The sequence below is a fragment of the Nuphar pumila genome, chromosome 5 (assembly GCF_984573655.1).
Source record: "Nuphar pumila chromosome 5, dmNupPumi1.hap1.1, whole genome shotgun sequence".
Classification (NCBI taxonomy): domain Eukaryota; kingdom Viridiplantae; phylum Streptophyta; class Magnoliopsida; order Nymphaeales; family Nymphaeaceae; genus Nuphar; species Nuphar pumila.
Genome location: NC_143253.1, coordinates 125482196 through 125496127, shown reverse-complemented (window position 1 = coordinate 125496127; position 13932 = coordinate 125482196). Strand labels below are relative to the sequence as shown.

At 43.5% G+C, this 13932-nt stretch overlaps 1 protein-coding gene across 1 annotated transcript in view; it reads right to left on the bottom strand.

The window, feature by feature from the left end:
- LOC149838564 (ferric reduction oxidase 6-like) overlaps window positions 1-13932 on the bottom strand; it is a 61623-nt gene that overhangs the window by 21223 nt on the left and 26468 nt on the right. The gene's annotated exons all lie outside the window — the stretch shown is intronic.

The following is a 13932-nucleotide window of genomic DNA, read 5'->3' as shown; positions in this document are numbered from 1 at the left end:
TTCGGCCTCCCCAGTCATTGGAGTTAGGGGAAAGGGGCTACAATAGTTAGCTCAACACTTCTGCAGAAGTTGGATGCATCCGTGGCACTGCTTTTCAGCCTCTGGGGAATCCTCTCTCGGCTAAAGCTGTCCCCTTTGGAGCGGACTCAACTAGCTATTCGGGTTATTGAAAATACATAGAATAATAGACGCCCGAACTAGTCTCAGTTGTTTCTATGTTTTGTCTGTGCGTACCCGCAGGCCAGTAATATCGGAACATAAAGTCTGTTCACCTTGGTTGCTGAGCCGTGAGACTCGCTTGCACCACCGACTCGCTTGCACTACTGATTCGTTGCACTACTGATTCGCTGCACTACTGATTCGTTGCACTACTGATTCGCTGCACTACTGATTCGCTGCACTACTAATTCACTTGCACTACTTATTCACTTGCACTACTTACGCGTTTGCACTAGTTATCTGCATGCATTGCTTACCTGTTTAACTGCATATTTGCTTTGAACTGCGTAATGTACTGAATTAAATTGCATAATTCAGTTCCTTGTAGTTTCTCTTGTGCACCTACTGGTTTTTCGTGAAACTAATCCATTCTATAGGTACAGGTGATGATTAGGTACACCACAGGCGATGGCGCGATGGCAAGATGGCTCCAAGACGTTCTTCTTCCTGCTCTTAGCTCGCGTCCTGTTGTTTGGGGTTTTGTAACGGATTTTCCTTGGAATATCCGAATTTTGTACTATTTGGAGAACTTCTTAAATGAAAGTGGCTTTTCCAAGTGTTCGCAAGTAACATGTGTTGTGCGTTTTGGTTCTTTTAGCTAACGCGCTCAAAGTTGTCAGCTTGCCTTTTTGAAATTAATAAAAGTATAGTCTTCCGCTGATTTCGTAAACCATCTCTGAGATGAAGAGATTCCTTTTTAGTCTCTTGTCTGTTTTTTTTTGAAAGGTTTGCAAGCTTGAAATTTTGGGGTGTTACAACTTGGTATCAGAGCTAAGGGAAGCAAGGATTCTTGACCATTGAGCATCCGCATCGCGCTGTGAGTATACTTTTCCTCTTGCTTAGTAGGTGCACAAGGCATCGTTAATTTAAGTGGCTTGACATGTTTTGTGTATGTACCAGCATTGTTGGGGTTACATAAACTACTCATGTTAAACATGAATAGTACTTATGTTTTTGCTTGTTTTGAGCTTCCTAAAATTTCTAATTATGGGTTTTCCTTGTTTACTCCAAGGATGGCAAGGAACTCGAACGAAGGGTCTGCTGACGAATGGTCAGATCAGCGGGGATTCGTGATGGATTCCCTAGGTTCCCTGGCAGCGGCTATGCGAGACCAAATTCGTTCCCAAAGGGAACCAGCGCCCGTTCCTGAGCCGATCCCGCATACCGCAGTGACGTATGAGAAATTTCTGAAGCTTGATCCCCCGACCTTCGACGGCAAGCCCGATCCAGACATGGCCGATAGCTGGGTGAAGGAGGTGGAACGAGTGTTCGAGGTCTTGTCGGTGCCCGATGACAAGAAGACGCTATTTGGGACCTTCAGGCTGAAGGGGAATGCCCGCAGTTGGTGGGACATGGCGCGGGGTGTGCAGTTTTTGGGGATTTCGCCCATTCCTTGGGAAGCTTTCAGAAAGGCTTTCTTGGAGAACTACTTCCCGCCTCACGCAAGGGAGAAGAAGAAGGTGGAGTTCTTGGAGCTCTGCCAGGGCAATTCGAGTTTGACGGATTACATCGCCAAATTCCAGAGTTTGGAACCCTACTGCCCTAACCTGTTTGCGGATGATCGCGAGCGAGCAGGAAAGTTTGTTCGGGGGCTGAAGGAGGGACTCATGCATCGGGTCCTAACGAGCATGCCCTCGACCTTCTCTGCGGCAGTTGCTGCCGCCACCGTTCTGAGTGAAGCATGGGAGCGCACTAAGAGTGCTCAGGGCAGGAGGCCACCCGCTACGGGTGGTGAGCCGAAGACACCTTCCGGCGACCCAGGCAAACGATCGTTCCTTCCTGTAAAGAGCGGAGGAGGAAGGAAACAATATCCTCCTTCGAAGCGTCAGCGGCCACAGGGCAACCCTCCAGCCAGGCAACAGGCTGGCAGCGTATGCCCCAGATGCCAGCGATCTCACTTTGGGCAGGCGTGCCCGCTCGACACAGGCGGATGCCTGTATTGTGGCAAGATGGGCCACTACGTCCGTGATTGCCGCAAAAAGGCGGCTGATGATTCCAGGCAGACCAGCGGAGCACCTTTGCTCCCTCGGCCACCACTGCCGCAACAGCAGTATCAGTCGCCACCATCACAGACGAGCGGTCAAAGGAGGGCGCCGGGACGCGTCTACTCAGCCAAGGTTGAGCAGTTGACCAAGGGCGACCTAGTACAAGGTACCCTTTTTGTCGCTAACCAAGCGGCTTTTGTGCTTTTTGATTGTGGTGCCACACACTCTTTTATTTCGGTAAATTTTGCCGAGTGTTTGCACATACCTGTAAAACCCTTGCATAATACACTTGAAGTGTATAACCCGATTGGGAAAAATACCATTTGTGCGGCCTACGTACCAGAGTTGGACGTAGTCTTAGCAGATCGGCATTTACCGGCTTGTGCTATCCTGCTAGTGATGACAGAATTTGACGTCATCCTAGGCATGGATTGGCTGCACAAGTATCATGCCAAGATTTTCTGCCGAGATAGCAGGATTGTTTTATCTCCACCAGGAATGCCCAAGATGGAATTCAAGATCGTGAAACCCGTTCGGGCGAGCAAGTTGATTTCGTCGTTGAAGGCGCAGAGCTACCTGAGGAAGGGATGCACTGCCTTTTTGGTCAGTGTCATCCAGTCCGGGCCGACGCGAGTCCCGATGGGAGACTTGGAGATTGTTCGAGATTTTCCAGACGTCTTCCCGGAGGAACTGCCAGGCCTTCCTCCACCTCGCGAGGTGCAGTTCGGCATCGAGTTGCTGCCGGGTACTGCGCCAATTTCTAAGGCTCCATATCGGATGGCGCCAGCCGAACTCGCAGAGCTCAAGAAGCAGTTGCAGGAGTTGATGGATCAGGGATTCATTCGCCCCAGTGTCTCGCCCTGGGGAGCTCCCGTCTTGTTCGTGAAAAAGAAGGACGGATCATTGCGGTTGTGCATCGATTATCGGATGCTTAACCAGGCAACAATAAAGAATAAGTACCCGTTGCCTCGCATTGAGGATCTGTTCGATCAGTTGCAGAGGGCCAGGATCTTCTCAAAGATCGACCTTAGATCTGGGTACCATCAACTCAGAATTAAGGGAGATGATATCTCCAAGACAGCCTTCCGGACCAGGTATGAGCATTACGAATTTACGGTCATGCCCTTTGGACTCACTAACGCTCCTGCAGCGTTCATGGATCTCATGAATAGGGTGTTCAAACCCTTTTTGGACACCTTCGTGATCGTGTTCATCGACGACATCTTGGTGTATTCAGATAGCTGGGAGCAACATCGTGAGCACTTAGAGTTATTCTCGAAACCTTGCGAAAGGAGCGGTTGTTCGCTAAGTACTCTAAGTGCGAGTTTTGGCTCGAAGAGATCATGTTTTTGGGACATGTCATCTCCAAGGAAGGTGTGTCCGTGGATCCAACGAAAGTCGAGGCTGTACTCAGTTGGCAGCAACCGAGGAATGTTCGTGACATTCGGAGTTTTCTTGGATTAGCTGGGTATTACCGAAGATTTATCCAGGAGTTTTCTAAGATCTCTCTACCCTTGACGCAGCTCCTGAAGAAAGAAGCTAAGTTCGTGTGGGACGACATGTGTGAGAGCAGTTTTCAGATGTTGAAGGAACGTCTTACGACTGCTCCTATTTTGGCCTTACCTTCGGGTCAAGGCGGCTTCGTGATTTACACAGACGCTTCCGGGACAGGTTTGGGTTGCGTCTTAATGCAGAACGATAGAGTGATCGCCTATGCATCGCGCCAACTTAAAATACATGAGAAGAATTACCCGACTCATGATTTGGAGTTAGCAGCGGTAGTCTTCGCATTGAAGATATGGCGGCACTATTTGTATGGGGAGCGGTTCGAGGCTTTTACAGATCATAAGAGCCTAAAATATTTGTTCTCGCAGAAGGAGCTGAATATGAGGCAGCGACGTTGGCTGGAATTCCTCAAGGATTACGACTTTACCTTGTCCTACCACCCAGGAAAAGCGAACGTTGTGGCCGACGCTCTGAGCCGCAAGTCTCCCAGTGTTTCCGTAAACTTGTTATTTGCGGGGTGGAAGCTGATCGAGGATCTGATATCGTGGGAACCGTTTGCGGTCACTCCAGTTTCGATCAGTCTTTCCAGCATGGTAGCTCAGCCTGAGCTATTGTCAAAGATCTTTGTCAGTCAGAAGATCGATGCGCAGTACGAAAAGCTGAAGGCTCTAGCGCAGCGGGCCGATACCCCCTTCCGACTGAGTGAGAAAGGAGGTGTATGGCGTAAGGATCGTCTCTGGGTGCCAGAAGATCCTTTTTTGAGAGATGAGATTCTCGCTGAGGCCCACAAGTCCAAGTACACAATCCACCCGGGCGGCACAAAGATGTTCAAAGATTTGCAGCGCAGATATTGGTGGAATGGAATGAAGCGGGACGTAGCCGAGTACGTTTCGAAGTGCTTGACTTGCCAACAGGTTAAGATCGAGCACCAACGACCAGGCGGAGTGATACAACAAATGGAGATTCCACAATGGAAGTGGGAGGACATCATGATGGACTTCATCGTCGGTTTGCCGAGGACGCGGAAGAAACACGATGCGATTTGGGTGATCGTGGATCGACTCACTAAATCAGCGCATTTCCTCCCTATACGGCTCAGTCAGTCACTGGACAGCTTGGCAGACCTCTATGTCAGGGAGATTGTGAGATTGCACGGTATTCCTGTGTCAATCATCTCCGATCGTGACCCGAGGTTCACCTCCAGGTTTTGGGGGCAGCTGCAGTTGGCCTTGGGCACAAAGCTAAAGTTCAGCACTGCCTTCCACCCTCAGACTGATGGACAATCTGAATGCACGATTCAGACTTTGGAGGACATGCTGCGAGCGTGCATGTTAGACTGGAGGGGAGAATGGGACTCTCATACTGGGTTGGCAGAATTCGCGTACAATAATAGTTACCATGCCAGTATCGGTATGGCCCCTTACGAAGCCTTGTACGGGAAGCCTTGTCGATCACCCGTTTACTGGGATGAGGTTGGTGAACGAATGCTAGATTCACCTATAGTGCTACAGCACTATACTCAGCAAGTGCAGATGATCAGGGAATGTCTGCGTACCGCGCAAAGTCGGCAGAAGTGTTACGCCGATCGTCGACGTAGAGAGCTCGTGTTCTCAACAGGAGATATGGTTTTTGTTAAGGTATCTCCTACCAAGAGCGTCTTCCGGTTCGGGAAAAAGGGAAAGCTGAGTCCGCGATTCGTCGGACCTTTTGAGATCCTGGATCGGATCGGCGAGGCGGCTTACCGCGTTGCGCTGCCTCCTCAGTACGCTCAGATTCACAACGTCTTTCACGTATCCATGCTGAGAAGATATGTTCACGACCCATCGCACATCATTCATTATGATGATGTGGATATCCAAAAGGACTTGACGTTCGAGGAAAGACCAGTGGCAATCGTTGATCGTCGAGACCAAGTGCTCAGATCGAAGACGATTTCTCTTGTAAAAGTACGTTGGCAACACCATGGAATTAGTGAATGTACATGGGAGCTTGAGTCAGATATCAGGGATAAATACCCTGACTTGTATTTTGACCAATTTATGCTATAGAAATTTCGCGAACGAAATTATTTTAAGGAGGGTAGGATGTAATATAAAAATATATATATATTGGTTTGGGCCGGACCCGGATCCGGATCCGACCCGGGCCACCGCCCCTCGCTGTCATTAAAAGACAGCGAGGCAGGCGGGAGGAGGGTTACGAAACCCCCCTCACCGCCACTCGCTCTCTGTCTCTCCGTTTCCCTCTCTCGCTCGTCCACGGTCACCGACGCCGGCGACCCCCGACAACCGCCGCCACTGACATCGGCGACCCCCCTTCCTCCCGGCGAGCTCCTCTTCGGCGAGCTTCCTCCGAAAACCCCCTGGTACGCCATCGCTTCCTCTTTCTCCCTCAATTCCCTCTCTGTCTCTTCTCTCTCTCTCCCTCACTTCTCTGTGTGCCCACGGGAGGGGTCAAACCCCCTCCCTGAGCCCCTCTCCTTGCTTCTGTTACGGTAGGGGAGGGGCCGAGCCCCTCCTCCCTGTTCTTTGCTATGGCAGGGGAGGGGCCGAGCCCCTCCTCCCTGTCCCTTTTAGTTGCGCCAGCAGGGGCCATTGGCCCCTGCCTTTCCGTGTGCCAGCAGGGGCCGATGGGCCCCTGCCTTCCTTTTTGCGAGCCAGCAGGGGCTTATGGCCCCTGCCTTTCTTGTTGCCAGCAGGGGCCATCGGCCCCTGCCCTGTCGCCAGCAGGGGCCATCGGCCCCTGCCTTATTGCCAGCAGGGGCCGATGGGCCCCTGCCTCTCTTTTTGCCAGCCAGCAGGGGCTTATGGCCCCTGCTTTTCTGTTTGCCAGCAGGGGCCATCAGCCCCTGCCTTGTTGCCAGCAGGGGCCATCGACCCCTGCCTTCTTGCCAGCAGGGGCCGATGGGCCCCTGTCTTTCTTTTGCCAGCAGGGGCCATCGGCCCCTGCCTTTCTTTTGTTGCCAGCTGGGGCCGATGGGCCCCTGTCTTTCTTGTTTTGCCAGCAGGGGCCGATGGCCCCCTGCCCTTTGTGTGCGAGCCTATACCCTTGGCCGACAGGCCCGGGAAATCTTTGGAAGCTACATCGTGATGGGGACAGATCATTACAATTGTTGGTCTCCAACGAGGAATTCCTAGTAGCGTGAGTCATCTGCTCGCATGGGCTACATCCCTCTTTTGGCAGCTAGAGTCTTTTGATCCTGCCCCATTTTCTTTTCGAGTCAATTGGGACGGTTGGCCCCAACCTTATGTATCGGCAAAGTCGAGTCTTTGCCTTGCTTTTGTTTTTGTCAGAGTTTGCTTGTTAATATCGCATAATTGCAGCTACGACGGATCCCACTCGCGCTCCGCGACCCGAGCCGTCAATCGTGTACGTCCGCAGACGTCAGCAAGCTCGTAACCCTCCAAGGTAGGGGAAAATTGCACGGAAGACTTGGATAATTTAATTAAGTTCAATTGAACTAAAAACGACCATTGAATGAATATATATATATATACAAATATATATATATTTATACGAGTATCCACTTCACTCAAGGATGCGGTTTCGCAATCCTTGCCCTTTACCTTGCCATCGCGCTTTGCGCCTAGGCTCTTGCTTTTGCATATGTGTTGGTATTGCCTTGCTATTGCAGATGACGTGCAGGTTCTTGCTCTTTGCGGATGCCTTAAGGGCATCCTTGTGGAGGATGCAAGGAGCATTTACCACTCTCCCTCTTGCGACAAGAGTTTAGTCGGGAGCGAGCGAACTTCTTAGCGGGTGTTCTGTTGAGAAACCCGTATCCCGTCTATCGAGGCCGGTATCGAGTCATGCGAGACATGTGGATACCCCGATAGCGGATGTGATTCGAGATAATCACATGCTTCATGTTGGCACAAGGTACTGCAGTTTCAAAAGATAGAGTAAAGTTGATAAACTTTACATCTTTGTGAAACACTCCTGTTGAGGCTTCTATTGAGGAGTTATACCCCCTTTTATCCTAGAGTACTTGTAGTCGTGCACGACACGTCTAGTACTGCGATGATCGGATGAGACGGTCGTGCGACCTCGAACAACGCTAAATGCAAACTGTTGTAATCACATAAATGGCCTCACATTCGCATTCACAGGCAAGATGCTCGAGTGGTTTAAAGACACAGCATAGAGTGGGTCGTTAGTTAAGCAACCCCTAACGCACCCGTTCGCTTCTGGTTGTCTGTCAAGGGAGAGGACAGATCGGTACAAAAACTCCAATGGACAGGTTGTTAACAACCACCCCACGGGCAAAGATCCGGCCTCCCCAGTCATTGGAGTTAGGGGAAAGGGGCTACAATAGTTAGCTCAACACTTCTGCAGAAGTTGGATGCATCCGTGGCACTGCTTTTCAGCCTCTGGGGAATCCTCTCTCGGCTAAAGCCGTCCCCTTTGGAGCGGACTCAACTAGCTATTCGGGTTATTGAAAATACATAGAATAATAGACGCCCGAACTAGTCTCAGTTGTTTCTATGTTTTGTCTGCGCGTACCCGCAGGCCAGTAATATCGGAACATAAAGTCTGTTCACCTTGGTTGCTGAGCCGTGAGACTCGCTTGCACCACCGACTCGCTTGCACTACTGATTCGTTGCACTACTGATTCGCTGCACTACTGATTCGTTGCACTACTGATTCGCTGCACTACTGATTCGTTGCACTACTGATTCGTTGCACTACTAATTCACTTGCACTACTTATTCACTTGCACTACTTACGCGTTTGCACTAGTTATCTGCATGCATTGCTTACCTGTTTAACTGCATATTTGCTTTGAACTGCGTAATGTACTGAATTAAATTGCATAATTCAGTTCCTTGTAGTCTCTCTTGTGCACCTACTGGTTTTTCGTGAAACTAATCCATTCTATGGGTACAGGTGATGATTAGGTACACCACAGGCGATGGCGCGATGGCAAGATGGCTCCAAGACGTTCTTCTTCCTGCTCTTAGCTCGCGTCCTGTTATTTGGGGTTTTGTAACGGATTTTCCTTGGAATATCCGAATTTTGTACTATTTGGAGAACTTCTTAAATGAAAGTGGCTTTTCCAAGTGTTCGCAAGTAACATGTGTTGTGCGTTTTGGTTCTTTTAGCTAACGCGCTCAAAGTTGTCAGCTTGCCTTTTTGAAATTAATAAAAGTATAGTCTTCCGCTGATTTCGTAAACCATCTCTGAGATGAAGAGATTCATTTTTAGTCTCTTGTCTGTTTTTTTTTTAAAGGTTTGCAAGCTTGAAATTTTGGGGTGTTACACTCATTCAATAAAGTATATGTATGTTATGCCTCTTCGTAGGCTTCTTGTGGTATCCCTTAGTGGATCATTTTGTTATTCCCCATTATGGGGTTATATTTGTCCAATGGTGGACCTTATGAATGCATTATGCATTCTTGCAATTTTTGCATAATTTGCTTCCGCTCATTTTGTTTTAACATAATGTATGATTTAGAAACTTTGGTTTTCTAAATTTTTCGTTTATGCATAAATTTTGCACCTTGTTAGGAATGTTCCTTTTTGAGTAAAGTGCAAAGATATTGTTTACTTGTTCTTTGTTGTTTTCTTTTCTCAGGATCTTGGAGATAGGACAAAGGGAAGTACCCTGGATGGTTCGGGAAATGGGTTCATCATTTGAAGACAATTGGAGGAAGGCTATTTCAAGTTTCATTGCATCCTTGCCGAAGCCTCTTGGAGTCGCCGAAGCCTCGTGGAGTGTTGCCCTTTTTTCAATCTTTTTGTTTCCCTGCAAAGCTTGAGGGGGGGTGTTAAAATGTACCCATCAATTGTTGTAATTAGATATATTTTATATATATAAAAGATGATACATATACATATATGGTATATATGTATATGTATCCTCCTATTTATATATATAAAATATATATTTTCCTTTTGTTTAGCCGTAGGGGTATTTTAGTCTTTTCCTCTGTTTTACGCACATTCACTTTATGAATGTGATTGTAATTTATTTTCTTTTTTCTTTTTCTTTTATTTTTTATTTCTTTTTTCTCAAGTACCAAAAGGTACCTTGGGGGGGCCACTCAAATAGACGTTGGGCCCCTTCCAACGGTCACATTTGTGACCGTTGGAGGGGCTCCAACGTCTATGAGTGGAGCCCCTCCAAGGCTCCTTTTTGTTGTTATAAATAGAGGCTCTCCCCTTTGTATTTCTTACTTCTTGAGGGAGCTTATGCTCCATTGTAATGGGGTTTTTACCCCTTGTCCATTGTTTCTTCAATGATATGCAACTTATGACTTTATGTCATATTTTTCCCTTTTTATGGGTTTTATGGGTTAGCAGATTATGTGCTTGTGTTGTTTCCCTTTAATGGGTATATTTGCACTTCACGTGCATAAGTATGGGTTCATTATTGAACCCAATGTATTCCAACTCACTTTCTAACAAGGATCTCATAGACGTTACCTAAACTATGAAGAGGTTAATGAACCTTCTCACTGTCTACAACTATATGCTTAATTAAATCCAGTTGATCAAATACATTCTCAACTTTGGCTAGATACTCAAATACAAACTTGTTTACAATGCTTCAATTCATCTCTAAGGTTTATCAAACTAGTAGGTGAAACTTATCGATATGAAATTTTCAATTCCTTCCAAAGATCAGCAACAAAGATGAGACCTGTCACCAAATTACCTATGATAAAAGTAGAGTTCATCTAACCAATGAGGTGGTGGTCCGTTGTCATTCAAGCTTTGTATGATGGAAGCACAATTCTAAGTTGTTCTCCTTATTTTTTTTTTGGAACAAACTATGATAGAGAATATGTTCCATCCATGTGATCTCAAAGTTTCATATATCGAATGTAAGGGACAATAATCTCTTTCCAGACAAAACAACTAGATGGAGTTAATTGACCCCTACTTTAAGAAAAGATATGTTTGATAAAGTACTTGGAGTCCACTGACAAATAATGCAATCAAAGAATCAAAACACAAAGTATAAATGGACCTGGGGAAATGGGGTCAAAACAGCAATAAAACAATGGAATTTGGATCTAGCATCAACAATGAAAAAATTTTAGGGCATATTTGGTTGAGTCTCATGAGATTTGGACTCATGCTAATGAGAGAATGAATCTCATTGGCATTGGCTAAACAAACTTTAGAAAATGAGTGGTGGGAAATGGACTCTCATTTGCAAATGAGATTTGGCTAAAAAAAATTCAGAAAATGAGTGATGAGAAATGGATTCTCATTTGCCTTCACAAGATTTGCATTCTCATTTAAATGAGAATCAGAATCACAAGGAGTCTCATGTGATTCTGATTCATATGACTCCAAATCAAATTTGATTTGGAATCATGTGGCACAGAAAACCAAACTTACCCTTAATTTAAGTATAAGTTGATTATTGACAACAATGAAGCCAATTACTTATGTCAGGAAACAAGAACTCAGACACAGGATGAAATAAAGAAGAGAAAAGAAGGAGAAAAAAATGAGGAAAACAAAGAGAAGGAAGAAGAAAAGGACAAAAGAAAGAAAAGAAGAAAGAGAGGAAACAAAAAGAGTATATAAAAAAGTAGAGTAAGGGTAGAAGGAGAATAAAGGAGAAGGATTAAAGTAGAAAGAATCAAAAGAAAAGAGATATAGAAAAGACAAAAGAAAAAAGATGAAACAAAGAGTGAAGAAGATGAAGAGAAAAAAAAAACAGATGGACTGAAACCTGAAAAATAGGATGGAACTGGCTCCTGTACAATCTAAATCTGGCCAGAGAACTCTTCTAATTAGTAGTGGACACAATAAAAGGAGAAAACAAGCCAGTATGACCCCTCATGTTCATTGGTAGATAAGGACAGCTCCATTATGTTCTTATTTATATGACAAAACCCTAAACAGGACAAAGTACATGGAGTTCAGATATTTTACAAAATTACATGTGACACAACAAAATAAATACACAAAATATGTTCACAATCTAATAGAGATTCTAGCAGAAGCTTTGCAGGCATAAGAAGTAAAGAAATAAACATACATATGACTTAAATTTTTCGCATTTAATTCTTCTATATCTGTAAAAATTTGGGACTTGCTTTGCACTTCATGAAACCCTTTGAAGATGTTTCCAAGGAGATAGATTGATTGCAACAGAAGACGAGATCTCCTAAGGAACCAAAGTCGCTGAAGGAGACGACGGCAATGGCCAAGAAGCGCTCCATGAGTAATGAACTCAAAGTGCTAAAGACAGACATTCAGTCCTTGAGAAATGAATTAGCATCTGAGATTTTCAATTGGATGGAATGTGACGTGTACTCTGGAAATGCCTTTCTTAGGACTTGGTAACTTCTTGTCATTGATATCTTTCCATCAAGAAGTGGAGGCTTCAGAGCAGTGTTATCAAAAACGCGCCTTGAGGAGCAAAAGGCACGCATCACCTTGAGGTGCGGCCCTCTGTGCCTCAAGGAGCAAGCCTGAGGCGTGAGGCACAAATTTATTTACTTATTTATTTATTTATTTATTTATTTTTAAGATTTCTAAGACATAATCAACAAGATTTTTGTAGGTTAATCTCATATATTTTCCAGTTATTTCAGTTATGTAATCAGTTTCTTAGTATATTTTAACTTTTGTTGGTTAATCTCATGTATTTTCCAGTTATGTAATCAGTTTTTATATGTTACTTAAAGTAACATATAAAAGTAACTTACTTTTATATGTTAATCTCATATTTTTTAGAATAATCTCACACATTTTAACTTTTGTAGGTTAATCTCATACATTTTCCAGTTATTTAAGTTATGTAATCAGTTTTTTAGTATATTTTAACTTTTGTTGGTTAATCTCATATATTTTCCAGCTATGTAATCAGTTTTTAGTTATTTTTATATGTTAATCTCATATTTTTTAGAATAATCTCACACATTTTAACTTTTGTAGGTTAATCTCATATATTTTCCAGTTATTTCAGTTATGTAATCAGTTTCTTAGTATATTTTAACTTTTGTTGGTTAATCTCATGTATTTTCCAGTTATGTAATCAGTTTTTATATGTTACTTAAAGTAACATATAAAAGTAACTTACTTTTATATGTTAATCTCATATTTTTTAGAATAATCTCACACATTTTAACTTTTGTAGGTTAATCTCATACATTTTCCAGTTATTTAAGTTATGTAATCAGTTTCTTAGTATATTTTAACTTTTGTTGGTTAATCTCATATATTTTCCAGCTATGTAATCAGTTTTTAGTTATTTTTATATGTTAATCTCATATTTTTTAGAATAATCTCACACATTTTAACTTTTGTAGGTTAATCTCATATATTTTCCAGTTATTTCAGTTATGTAATCAGTTTCTTAGTATATTTTAACTTTTGTTGGTTAATCTCATATATTTTCCAGTTATGTAATCAGTTTTTATATGTTACTTAAAGTAACATATAAAAGTAACTTACTTTTATATGTTAAACTCATAATTGTAAGAATAATCTCATATATTTTAACTTTTGTAGGTTAATCTCATACATTTTCCAGTTATTTCAGTTATGTAATCAGTTTCTTAGTATATTTTAACTTTTGTTGGTTAATCTCAGATATTTTCCAGCTATGTAATCATTTTTTAGTTATTTTTATATGTTAATCTCATATTTTTTAGTACTTATTTGAGATTTTTTATTTTTTATTGGTTGTTATTTCATCAATAAAGCACTTCTTTATTTATTTGTATTTTTAGATATTTTTTTATAATTTTCTTAAAGTTTTCAAAAAAAAAAATTGAGGCTTACGCTTTACGCCTCGCCTCGGTTTTTGGTGGAGCGCCTTGCTACGCCTCAACGCTTTTCACAACACTGCTTCAGACAATTGGATGAAAGCACCTTTAACTTCTAACTGTTTGAGTTTTTCTTGGCTGACGCATCCTATTAAGAATTTGGCTGAAAATTTGGCTTCTCATGATAGCTGGAAATCATGGACCTTTTGGAAAGAAACAAATTGCCCACAACTCCGGTAACACTGCATAATAGAGTTGCCAATCTTCATTTCTAAGGGGCAAACCCAAGTTGCAACCCGTACCATCAAACTGAATGGGAAAAATTTGCCTTTCTTCCAATTAACAAATATATGATCAACAAGGATAATAAGAAATGTATACTTGCATCAAGAAGTGTCCAACATCTGATCAATTGACAACACAAGAAACATGAGAAGGACAAACAATAATTCTTACTACTAGTCATTTTATTCAAAAAAAACAATTAA